The following is a 13,390-nucleotide window of genomic DNA, read 5'->3' as shown; positions in this document are numbered from 1 at the left end:
AGCGCTCTTCACTCTGTGTTCCATCCTCGGGTGTCTCGTGTTCCTCGCCAGATGGGAGTGGGGTTGTTTTGTCAGGCTGTGCTGGGGCCTCCACATTCTGTTGAGGGCCTTGCTGTAGGGTTTCGGCATTCTGTGGTGTGGTGTCTTTGTCGATGGAGGGTGCCTGTACCTCCTCCTGTGTGGTTGCCTTTTTGGCTCCGCCGCTGATGATTTGTGCATACGTTGCCCCACGTTTTGGGCAGGCCCTGTAAAGATGGCCGGCCTCCCCACACAGGTTGCAGTACTTGTCTTCCTTACAGTCCTTTGTCATGTGCCCCTCCTGCTTGCAGTTTTTGCAGAAGGTGACTTTGCAGTTGGCGGCCATGTGCCCCGCTTTGCCACAGGTGTGACATACTCGTGGCTGCCCCCCGTAGTAGAGGTAGCCTCGGTTTCCTCCAATGGCGAAACTGGAGGGTGGGTGCAAGATGGTTCCATTGGCGTTCGTTCTCAGGGTTACCTTGACCTGGTGCTCGCCTGTCCAGATGCCAAAGGTGTCCTTTAGTTGTAAGCTGTCGCTTTTCAGGTCAACGTACCTGGCGAGGAACGTAAGCACATCAGACATGGGGACGTAGGCGTTGTACATGTGCAGCGTAATAACGCGGTTTCTCTGCGATGGTAGCGTGAACAGAGGCTCCGCAGTCAGGATAGACAGGGGGCTCTGGTTGCCTTTTTCTTTAAACATATCCAAGAATTTGATGCAATCAGCAACATTCCTGAAGGTGACATCGAAGTAACCGTTGTTGGGGAAATCTTGCAAGCAGAAGATATCTGTTGGTTGAAACCCGCAGCAGTCGATCAGTACCCGCTTCACGAAGAAAATTCGATCCACAGGCGACTTCCCTTCCGACTTCCTGACTGTGACTCGGACAGTGTTTCGCACTCCCCAGCCTGGTGGTCGGGATGCAGCAGTGGTCATAGCTCCGACGTTGGCTCTTGACTGTACCGGCGTTAGGCCCAAAGCAAGGTTTAGGCCAGCATGAAGATCCACCAATAGCAGCTGAGCTTAAACGTCTCTTCAGTCTTCAGTGTCTCCAATCCACGATCGACATCAAGATCGAATCCTTAGCTTCCCCCGATCAAGTGCGCGACACTTGATGTTAGCCAAAAGGCGGAGAAGCGATAGACTGTGGTATAGATGTTTATGTAGAGCAGTTTGATGGAGTTGGGAATTGTCTCCCCAAAGTAGTTTAGTGATTGAGTGCGAACCTGGTGTTGTAAGACTTCTTACGAGTGAGATAAAGTGTGTATTTGTATGTGTTTGAACTGTTTTTTGACTTGTAAATTCCCCAAGAAGGGGTGGTGTGCACCATTCCTGGAGATACTGCAATACCAGGTTGATGCGTGGAGTGGACGGAGCAAGCCCCTATTCCATCTCCCTGCTCCAAAAATCAATTTAATATATGGTCCCCAGATAAGGGACGTATCAGATATTAAACTGATAAGAACAGATTTTTTTTTTTTTTTTTTTTTTTTCAAAAAATATACTTTATTCATAAAATTTATCTTAATCTTTACAGAACATTTCAAAATACCTTGACTGTACATTTCCGTCTCAGTTACATTCATTTGTCGTCGATTCCATTGGGATAACGTTGCACACGTATCCTACTATAAGTTACAGTTCTTTTTTCAATATTTACATTACTTTGTTTCTTTCATACATACATTCTGGTAATGGAAAAGAAGAACTCCGGACCGAGGGGTTTTACACTGTTACCAACCCCTCGGTGTACATTTGGTGGTAAGACCTTACACTGTGGTCTTTCCCCATTGCGCCTTGGCGGCAGCTGCCCCAAGCTTGAGTGCGTGAGCACTTTTCATCCTGCTCCACAGAGCGGACTCTGGACCGGAAGATGACCTTGGAGGCCTCCGAGGTGTAGAGAGAGGCCTGCTGGCTCTTCACCTCTTGGAGATCCTCCTTGACATCAACCCCCATCGACTGCAGCTGGAGCAAGTTTTGCATTCTTTTCTGGAGCCTGGACATGACACCTCGTCTCTCTCTCACCTTTCGTACGCCCTTGAGGATGAAGAACCTTTTGATGTTCCCCTTGATTGCTTCCCACCAGAGATGTGGAGACTCAAAGAGGGGTTTCACGGTTCTCCAACCTTTGTAATCCCTTTTGAGTTCCTGGAGGTTCTCTGGGGTCAACAGCTTTACATTTAGCTTCCATGTCCCCCTGCCCACCCCCTGGTTTTCCTGCAGTTGGCAGTCAGCCAGTAGGAGGCAGTGGTCAGAGAAGAACACCGGCTTGACGTCGGTGGGCCTGACCGTGAAAGCGCGGGACACAAAAAAGAAATCTATTCTGGAACTGACGGACCCATCTGGCCGTGACCATGTGTATCTACGCTGCGTTCCGTCTGCAGGGTTGCTGAAGACGTCGAGCAGCTTTGCGTCTTTTACCGTTTCCATCAGGAGTCTGGACGTAGCGTCTAGTTTGCTGTCGGCTCTGCCGGATCGTCCAGCCGCATCGATGATGCAGTTGAAGTCACCGCCCAGGATGACCGGCTTGGAGGTGGCCAACAGCAGTGGTAGTTGCTGAAGGACAGCCAGTCGCTCAGTTTTTACGGCTGGGGCATACACGTTACTAAGTCTGATAGGGGTGTTTTTGTATTTGACGTCTGCTACGAGGAGGCGTCCACCCACCACCTCCTTAACGTCGGAGATGGTGAAATTGCCTCCCCGTAGCAGAATACCCAGGCCGGAGGAACGACAGTCGTTTCCTCCTGACCAGATGGATGGCCCGTGGGGCCACCAGTATCTTTAATACTTCGCACATTAATTGATGCAATTTTAAAACCCATTTTAGAAATAGTAGCTTAACCAGTCTCAGATTTCAGAGTCCATTTCAGTTGGTTGTTCCAGCTGTTCAAAGTTCCCCGTCATGCCGGTGGTGTTCTCAAAATGTTTCACCGTATCAGGGTTTAGGAAGCTGCCATTGTCCTCAGTGTGGCCTTGAGCCTGATGGATGTGCAATGTGGAGGGGGTGGGGGTGTAGCCGTTGTGCCCAGCGTGGCAGTCAGCGGGTGTTGGGGTTGTAGGCCGATTCCCATCGTCCAGAGGTTGGTGCTCTGGTCGAGTTTTGTTTTCGTTCCTGTCTGTGGTCTGGGGGTTCTGTGCATCCCCTCCCACATTGGTGCTTTGCCTCTTTAATTGAGGCCTATTCTTAGATTGCGCGCCTTCATCGCAGGAGTTGTCGGCGCTGTTGAGTTGCCGCTTCTTACCATTCCCCGTCAGGGGTTTCTTTGATTCATTTTTCATTTTCCTCTTTGCTTTTCTTGTGCCTGCCGTTTCCCAGCGCTCTTCACTCTTTGTTCCATCCTCGGTTGTCTCGTGTTCCTCGCCAGATGGGAGTGGGGTTGTTTTGTCAGGCTGTGCTGGGGCCTCCACATTCTGTTGAGGGCCTTGCTGTAGAGTTTCGGCATTCTGTGGTGTGGTGTCTTTGTCGATGGAGGGTGCCTGTACCTCCTGTGTGGTTGTCTTTTTGACTCCACCGCTGATGATTTGCGCATAGGTTGCCCCACGTTTTGGGCAGGCCCTGTAAAGATGGCCGGCCTCCCCACACAGGTTGCAGTTCTTGTCTTGCTTACAGTCCTTTGTCATGTGCCCCTCCTGCTTGCAGTTTTTGCAGAAGGTGACGTTGCAGTTGGCGGCCATGTGCCCCGCTTTGCCACAGGTGTGACATACCCGTGGCTGCCCCCCGTAGTAGAGGAAGCCTCGGTTTCCTCCAATGGCAAAACTGGAGGGTGGGTGCAAGATGGTTCCATTGGCGTTCTTTCTCAGGGTTACCTTGACCTGGTGCTCGCATGTCCAGATGCCGAAGGTGTCCTTTAGTTGTATGCTGTCACTTTTCAAGTCGACGTACCTGGCGAGGAACGCAAGCACATCAGACACGGGGACGTGGGGGTTGTACATGTGCAGCGTAACAACCCTGTTGTATTTTATATTTTCCCCGCTTGACTGTGATAGAGAAATTCAAACAGCATTCATTAGGTAAGCAAAACTGAACTTTATTCACTAATTAGAACTGACTGCTAGCAGTAAATGGCTGAGACTTGAATTCGGAAGGCAGTCAATTACAAACTGCTGAGTCCGTCCCAAGTCTGCGATAGTACAGAAGAATAAGGCGATTTTTATACATTATAGGATCAAGATAACATGAATACAGCTTGGTCAGGAATTTGATTGAAAGTAAAACATAAGTAATAATCGTTACAATGGCGTCACCTTGCTGACCTTTAGGGGACTGGAGTCTCATATCATTATCTTGTCTTTGTTTTAAGAACTGGACAAACTTGTTTACATACAGGAAGAGACAATTGATCAGCTTGGTATGTATTGAGACTACCTTTAGTCTCATGATGAAAACACCTTATCTTAAAATTTCAGAGTCACTCGGTTCTTAGGTCAAGTCGACCTCGGCTGTGTATATCTGTGTATTTTGAATCTGTGCCTTAGGTTATGTGAAAATCCGTTTCAATTCAATTGTACTAAGAAGACTTGACTAGTTTTCCCATCATGCCATTATTTGCTTCACACAATACCACAACCCGGTTTCACTGCGATGGTAGCGTGAACAGAGGCTCCGCAGTCAGGAGAGACAGGGGTCTCTGGTTGCCTTTTTCTTTAAACGCATCCAAGAACTTGATGCAATCAGCTACATTCCTGAAGGTGACAGCGAAGTAACCGTCGTTGGGGAAATCTTGCAAGGCGAAGATATCTGTTGGTTGAAACCCGCAGCAGTCGATCAGTACCCGCTTCACGAAGAAGATTCGATCCACAGGCGACTTCCCTTCCGACTTCCTGACTGTGACTCGGACAGTGTTTCGCACTCCCCAGCCTGGTGGTCGGGATGCAGCAGTGGTCATAGCTCCGACATTGGCTCTTGACTGTACCGGCGTTAGGTCCAAACCAAAGGTTTAGGCCAGCATGAAGATCCACCAATAGCAGCCGAGCTCAAACGTTTCTTCAGTCTTCAGTCTCTCCAATGCACGATCAACATCCAGATCGAAATCCTTAGCTTCCCCCAATCAAGTGCGCTACACTTGATCTTAGCCAAAAGGCCAAGAAGCGATGCTGGCGCTGCTCTTGAGTCGCCTGAGTCCCATATGCCTTCCCTCTTTTACAGCAGGCTGAGAGCATTAAAAGACTTTTCGATGTAAGTTAAGCACTGACACTTTCACTCTTGGCATATTGCTCCTGGCTTTTCTCATTGGAACAGAAGATTCATTGACAGAACTTGCCTCTTTTCCCCTTTTGCACTCAGACTGCATGAGAGTTATGTAGATGACCAGTAAGCCACCAGATGGGAGAGGGTGACTCTCCCAATCAGATGGGAGAGGGGTGTGCCTATCCTCACCTACGTCACTGTCACAGGCGGCTGCTGCGGAGCAAGCTTTTGAAAACACTTGCAAGTCTTGCCGGTGAGAATGCAGCAGCAGCAACCAACTCGCCTGGTGCCACTCGCCCTGCCTTTTCCCCGTAGCCCTGCAAATATTTTCCCTTCAGACAATTATTCCATTGTCTTTTGAAAGGCACAGTAAGAAGTCTTACAACACCAGGTTAAAGTCCAACAGGTTTGTTTCAAAGGCAGGCTTGAAACTGCCCGCAGCACACTCTCAGGCAGTGCATTGCCGATTCTAACCACTCGGGCTGCGCAAAAAGATTTCTCCTCACGTCCAAAGACTGTATCATGAAAGGCATTCTGCTAGCCCAGTCTCACTCATGTGATACTGGTTTTGGCTTGTTAAACGAGGCCCTCTTGTTGAAACCTTTGTGTGGAGATGCCGGCGTTGGACTGGGGTTAGCACAGTAAGAAGCACAGCTCAGTGTGGCCAAATTCCCCTCCAACTCGATTTTCAAATTTGCTGATGACACCACCGTAGTGGGTCGGATTTCAAACAATGATGACACAGAGTACAGGAATGAGATAGAGAATCTGGTGAACTGGTGCGACGACAATAATCTCTCCCTCAATGGGAGTGGAGTGTCTACATCAATGGGAGCAAAGTAGAAAGGGTCGAGAGCTTCAAGTTCTTAGGTGTACAGATCACCAACAGCCTGTCAGCTACGACCCTCACCAACTTCGACAGATGCACCATAGAAAGCATTCTTTCTGGTTGTATCACAGCTTGGTATGGAGCCTGCTCTGACCAAGACCGCAGGAAACTACAAAAGGTCGTGAATGTAGCCCAGTCCATCATGCAAACCAGCCTCCCATCCATTGACTCTATCTATAATTCCCGCTGCCTCAGACAGGCAGCCAGCATAATTAAGGACCCCACGCACCCCGGACATACTCTCTTCCACCTTCTTCCGTCAGGAAAAGTATACCAAAGTTTTGAGGTCGAAGGTGAATTGCCGTTGTGATCCAGAATGAAGCGGATGAGTTGCAGAATTGCGTTCGGAGATTGGCAGTTGTCGGTGTTGAGTACTGAGGCTGTTGCAGCAATGCCGTCGTCATGGGGGTGCTGGTGTAGAGTTCCGAGACGTCCATTGTGACGAGGAATGCTCCTGGTTCAACTGGTCCAAGGGTGCTGAGTTTCTGCGGGAAGTCGTCGTGTTGCGACAGAAGCTGGCCGTTTCTTGTACGATGGATTTCAAGATGCCCTCCATGTAGCCAGAGAGGTTCTCACGCAGGGTCCCATTGCCTGATATGATAGGATGGCCTGGTGTGTGAGAACCATTGTGTGACAACAGTCAATCTTTAGGCCATTAGCACTATTATTGGAGATCAGCTCCAGTCTTTGTTCAAAGCTGGCTGCAACAGACAAACGGACTGTTGGCTCAATTGTGTTAGCTTAGCTGGACTGTTTTTGTGATGCAAGGTGGCTTACACTCCGGGACCTTTGAGGTGTTAGCCATTGTTCACGTTTTTAAAAATATTTTCATTCGGTTTTTAACATAATCGAGCAGATAGATATAAATGGATACAATATAATTGGAGACTGGCTGCGGGGTTACCAGTGTAGCCAACTAGGATGGCCACTTACAAAGTAAACATGGATACTCGCAAAGACTCAAGGGAAATATGGTCAAGACAGGTTTCAGGCAAACTCAGAATCTGCTCAGTAGGCGACTATTGGTTTGATCTGCAAGCCATTAGTACAGATAGGACAATTAGAGAGGTCATAAGGAACCACAAAGCATCCTTCGCCCAGCACAAGCACGACTGTGGAAAAATTCCGGTAACAGTCGCCATTACAGGTCCTGATCCCAAGCCCCAAAAGCAATACGGCTTCCCACAGCAAGCCGAGGGAAAAATTGCAAAGGTAATTCAAAGTTTGCTCAATCAAGGTGTAATTCAGCCTGTATCCTCAACAAACAATGCCCCAGTTTGGCCCATAAAGAAACCGGACGGTTAGAATTAGAACAGTACAGCACAGAACAGGCCCTTCGGCCCTCGATGTTGTGACGAGCAATGATCACCCTACTCAAGCCGACATATACCTATACCAGTAACCCAACAACCCCCATTAACCTTATTTTTTAGGACACTAAGGGCAATTTAGCCTGGCCAATCCACCTAACCCGCACATCTTTGGACTGTGGGAGGAAACCGGAGCACCCGGAGGAAACCCACGCACACACAGGGAGGATGTGCAGACTCCGCACAGACAGTGACCCAGCCGGGAATCAAACCTGGGACCCTGGAGCTGTGAAGCATTTATGCTAACCACCATGCTGCCCCAGTTCTTCGAGACTGACCATGGATTACAGAGAACTCAATAAAGTAACTCCATCAGCAGCCACCACCGTTGCCACGAGCCCTGAGACAATGCGAAAGCAGGGACGACAGTCAAACTATTTTACGGTACTGGACATTAGCAATGACTTCTGGTCCATTCCATTCGAAAAGATTTTTTAAAAATATTTTTATTGAAGTATTTGCTGAATTTTATCACAAGAACAAACAAAATAATAATAACATCAACATGACAAAGTAGACATTTTCCACCGAAACCCCTCTGTACATCCCTCAACCATATTGAACCTCCCTGCACCCCCCCCCCTTTCAAAATGCTGCTTCTGCTGACATTTTAATTTTCCCCGAGAAAGTCGACGAACGGCTGCCACCTCCGAGAGAACCCCAGCGTTGACCCTCTCAAGGCAAACTTTATTTTCTCCAGCTTGAGAAACCCAGCCATGTCACTGACCCAAGTCTCCACACTCGGGGGCTTCGAGTCCCTCCACATTCAAAGGATCCGTCTCCAGGCTACCAGGGAGGCAGAGGCCAGAACATCGGCCTCTTTCACTCCCTGAACTCCCGGGTCTTCTGATACTCCAAAGTTCGCCATCTCTGGACTCGGCACCACCCATGTACCTAGCACCTTGGACATTGCCTTGGCAAACCCCTGCCAGAACCCTCCAACCCTCCGCTTCGGTCTCCGGATTAGCGTCAGCGGGCACCCCTTATCCCCCATCCTGGGGTTGTCCTTGGAGAGCCTGGGGATGACAGACTGCCCCAGGATGTAGCTGCCGTGGACACTCACTGGGAAACGTGCACACACACGAGTTATCTTCATGTGGTGGTCGAGCTGTATGTTCAGGCAGTGGAACCCATTCCTGTCAATGCAGGGCCCTCCTAGGTGGCCCAGTGAGAGCAAAGCAACAAGCATGCAGTCTTTCAGCCCCTGGCCCTGACGGAGATTACTGCTGCCCGGGCAATATGTTGTGATTGGTGCATGTCAATGGTGATATCGTTTACTGCCTGGGCAAACAGGGCATGCATGACCTGTCAGCTGTAGTCAACGAAATGCCACCCAAGTCTCCACTCAAGCCCTGGAATGACTTTGAGGTGTAAAGGTTCAGGGCCACAGTGACCTTGACGGCCACAGGGAGCGGGTGTCTTTCTCCTCCACGTGTGCCAAGTCCGCGAGGACATGGCACAGGTGCCGCGCCATCTCCTTGTTGAGGCGTAGACTTTGTGGTACACGCTGTCCGTCATCTGTTCGAATGAACAGCGATTCCTGTACACCCTGGGCCGTCGCTGGCCTCCCCCTCTGGGTCCCTCCCTGGCCAACGGACGTCCATGTCCTCACGCTGTGGGCTGGGTCCCGGCACATGGGCCGCCGCCTCAAGCATTGGCAGATGCTGCCCCCGCCGTCTGGCTGCCCAGCTTAGCGGTAGCACCACTCGGGCACGTTCTGCGGGATCCAAAATACCATCCAGACCGTTCAATATCTGTAAGGCATTGGGAGAAGGTGGAAGACTGACAACCAGCGGTGGCTCCCACCCCGGGACCCTCCATTCCCCCATTGATCCCCCATCCCTCCCCACACCTGAAATGCCCTGCCCATGAACTCCCGGCCATAGCGGGCTCTCCTCACCGGACCCCAGACCCTGTATTCTGGACACCCGCTCATACATAATGTCACGCACTGGGTGCTGGTCCCCTCCCCATTGCACTCACCCGCAGTAAGCACCTAATCGCACCCCCCCGCCCCCCAAAACGAGGGTCCCCCCCACTGCGCACAGCGTCTCCGGGCTCTTTGCCTGTGAGCAAAGGTCTTTTTTTAAGTTGAGAGTGTCCAATTATTTTTTTCCAATTAAGGGGCAATTTGGCATGGCCAATTGACCTACTCTGCACATCTTTGTGCTGTGGGGGTGAAACCTATGCAGACATGGGAGAATGTGCAAACTCCTCTCGGGCAGCGACCCAGGGCCGGGATCGAACCCGGGTCCTCTGTGCCGAAGGCAGCAGTGCTAAACACTGCACCACCGTGCAGCCCACCACTGTGAGCAAAGATGGCTTCTCACCTCCTCAGCTCCCCGCAGAAGCCCTCCGCCAGGTTCATGTTTTTAAAAAGCAGTACTAATCAGCCAGCTGGCGAGGCCGATCACTTGCTGGCGAGGCCGATCAATCGATATGGGGTCACTCCCATTAATTGTATGGAAATAGGGCTTAAGTGGTGATAATTGGTTTCTCACCACAATGTGGTGAGATCCCGATTTTACCTACGAGAGAGGTCCAGTTGTATCGCAAACTGTTCACCCCCTGCCGTGTTTCTCGTTTTGCTATTCACCGGCCTCATTTCACTTGAGCGAGAGCGCAAGCAGTTCGAAAATCGCACCCTAGATACCTGGGACCCAGTGAGTAGCACTGGAGGAATTATGGAGATTTGGGGGGAATTTGGCCAGTTTTCGGAATATAGATTGATGATGGGAAAGAGCGAGGCATTCCCGATCAACGCCAGAGGGAAAGAGAGGAGATCAGGGAAGTTGCCATCCAGGGTGGTGGGGGTGAGCTTTAGGTACCTAGGAATCCAGGTGGCGCAGAGCTGGCCCCTGCTACATAGATTGAACTTGGCTCCACTGGAGAGAATGAAGGCAAATTTCAAATTTTGTTTCAATAAATATTTTTCTCCTTTTCACGTTTTCTCCCAAATTTACACCCACTAAAAATAAACAATAATCAGTAAAGATACAATGTCAATCCCCATATCAATAACAACAATCCCATCCTCCCACCAAACCCCCAAACAGCAGCCCGCATGTTCACATAAACAAATAACAAAAAGGAATCAGGAATTACCCATACTCCCCATTAACACATACAGTCCCCCATCCCCAAACACCCCCCCCACCCCACTAATGTTCGATGTAATCCAATTCTCAAAAGTGCAGAATGAATAACGCCCATGAATTGTTGAACCCCTCCATCCTTCCCCTCGATTCAAATTTGACCGTCTCAAAAGTCAAGAATTCCAGCAGGTCCCCCGACCATTCCAGGGTGGAGAGGTTGATCTCCATCCCAACTGGATCCGTCTTCGGGCAAACGATGAGGCGAAGGCTACAACATCTCCCTCCGAACGCATTTCCAATCCCGGCTGGTCTGACACCCCGAATATGGCCTCCCGAGAGCCGGGGTCCAGTTTCACATGCACCACTTTAGAGATTACCCGAAAAATCTACTTCCAGTTGTGGAAGTGGATTACATTTATTGTCTTGTTTTAACCTTGCTGTCTGTACGTAATATTAAGGTTCTGAATTATATCTGTGATCATCAAGTAAAAAGATGTTAACGGGTTGAGGGAATGGAATGAGAACAGAACTCTGTATCTGTTAGTGCAGAGACAGCAAAGATGAGTGTGTAAAACCTTGTCAACTGAGACAATGGGCATTGGAATGTGAAAGAGCTGACTCAGGAGCATGAGAGGGAAGGAGATAAGGAAGTTGGACCTGATGGACGGATAGGATAAGAAAACCGTTAGCAGCAGCAGTATTAGTGAACCGTGCTAATGATTATGTCATAGTAACCACCCTACCTCAGGATAATAATTCCATATAAGTACATGTTCTGGATCCCTGCCAAATCATTGGTGTATCTAGGAATTTAAGGGGACCACCTCTAAGCTGTGATTGTATAAAGGGACAGTCCGTACTCTGGGACTTTGGCACTTCTCGAAGGTGGTTCCCCGACTACTTAGAGATTTGTCCCGGCCGTGAATAAACGAATATTCGTTACTAACGTGTTCGAGTGTTTTACTTCTGGACTGACGAACGGCTATGTGAAAGCGCAATTCACATTTGGTGGCAGCGGTGGGATCTCCAGAGGTGTCTGCGCTACCCAACCGGCGTAATCGACTGAGCTCGTTCAAAGTAGAGGACGAATTTGGCCCCCAACGTGAGTAAAATTTTCTTTTCCACCTTGGTATTCGCCTACTACTAGTTTGATCGTTGCTCAGCCTTGCCGTTGGTTTGTCGAGAAGCCTCTGCGAGATCCAGGTCAGTCCAGCGAACCCGTTTTAAGGAGGGTAAGTGACCCCTGCAGTTATCGTCACTAGGGGCGGTCCGGGACTGCCGCCATAATTCCGGGCTGTGTTCTCTAGAATTTACAGGCGGGGTTCTCGGGACTGCTAGGAGACGATTCCGTGCTGTGTGCTCCAGACATTATCGTCACTAGGGGCGGTCTGGGACTGCCGCCATAATTCCGGGCTGTGTTCTCTAGAATTTACAGGCGGGGTTCTCGGGACTGCTAGGAGACGATTCCGGGCTGTGTGCTCCAGACTATTAGGTAATTCTCGGGCAGTGTTCTCTAGACTACTAGGAAACGAGAGTGGAATTAGAATTCCACCATGGGTAATACCGTAGATACTTGTGATGACCCGGGCAGTGCTCTCCGGACTCTCTGTGAACAATACCCCAAACACTCAAAGCAACTCCGACAATTGTCGGGGGCCCTCCATAAAAACCTAGGCAAGGATAAATGGCCTCTGGGGGGACCTAAAGACTTGGGTCCTGTCCTAGAGGCCCAACAGGTGATCTGGAAAAACAATCGCGGTTCCACCGCAAAGAAATTAATTGCTTTATGGAGGGGATGCTGTCAGTCATTGAAAAATGCATCTACACTGGCGAGCTGGCAGGCTAATGCCTCGAAATTGGGCATTGGCCTCACCGAAGGGGGAATTGTTAAAACAGTAGAGGTCTTAAAAAAGGAATGTAAAGAACGAAAGAATGCTACTCCTACCCCGGCGCCGGTCAGCAATGCGAAGCAAGGTTGGGAGGACGGGGACGATGGGGTGAGGAACATCTGTTCAATTGCGGGGGACGTCGGAAGCCTCCACAGCCACCGCCTCTACCACCCCTCCCTAATGCACCGATCCAATTTATTATACCCCTCCCAAGTCAGAATCCACCACCTTATGCACCACCGCCGTCCCAACCAGCATATCAACCCCCGGCCATGAGTACAAGGTCAAGAACAAGGGGAGGAGGGAGACCATTCACGCAATTGGTCCAGTTAAAGGAACAATTGGGAGAACAATTAGACAGTCTTTTCCAAAATCTGGATGAGGACGAGGATTTCCCTCCTCCTCCTCCACCAGCCCTCGACCATCCCTTACCCCTACCACGACAGATGCCAATGCGCCAGGTGCCAAATCCTTCCTATGACCCTAATGCAAACGCGGGCCCTAATGCTGAACGTACCATGAATATTTATGTCCCGTGGAAACCCAATGAGATTATGTCCATACTAGCTGGAATACCAAATCGAAAAGAGTCCCCTGCTGCCTTTGTTGACCAACTCCAATGTACAATTCGTGTATATGAGGCCGAAGCATGGTACTTATGGGCCTTGGTCCAGCAGGTCTTGCGCCCAGAAGAACACGTTCGCTTCTGCAATGTCTTACAACAGCAGAATCCTACTATTACCCTCCCTGTGTCTTTGGCGACCCTTAACGTGCTCCACCAGGCGGACCGGCAACGCCAAGATGCAATTTTTGCTGCATTAAACACTACCCTTCAAAAGCCTGTGGATATTACCAAAATACTTGAGACCAAACCCCGCAAGGATGAGGAAGCCGACACCTTTTTAGAGCGTTTCAATGAGTCCTACCGTAACCAGGCCGG

At 49.9% G+C, this 13,390-nt stretch overlaps 1 non-coding gene across 1 annotated transcript; it reads right to left on the bottom strand.

The window, feature by feature from the left end:
• Positions 1 to 1,335: 1,335 nt before the first annotated feature.
• On the bottom strand, positions 1,336 to 1,522 carry LOC119979193. The gene has a single exon (XR_005463677.1). It is a non-coding gene; the product is annotated as a U2 spliceosomal RNA (small nuclear RNA).
• Between the last annotated feature and the right edge of the window lie 11,868 nt (positions 1,523 to 13,390).

This window comes from Scyliorhinus canicula, chromosome 15 (genome assembly GCF_902713615.1).
Source record: "Scyliorhinus canicula chromosome 15, sScyCan1.1, whole genome shotgun sequence".
NCBI classification, from domain to species: domain Eukaryota; kingdom Metazoa; phylum Chordata; class Chondrichthyes; order Carcharhiniformes; family Scyliorhinidae; genus Scyliorhinus; species Scyliorhinus canicula.
This window is presented reverse-complemented; position numbering and strand designations above follow the sequence as displayed.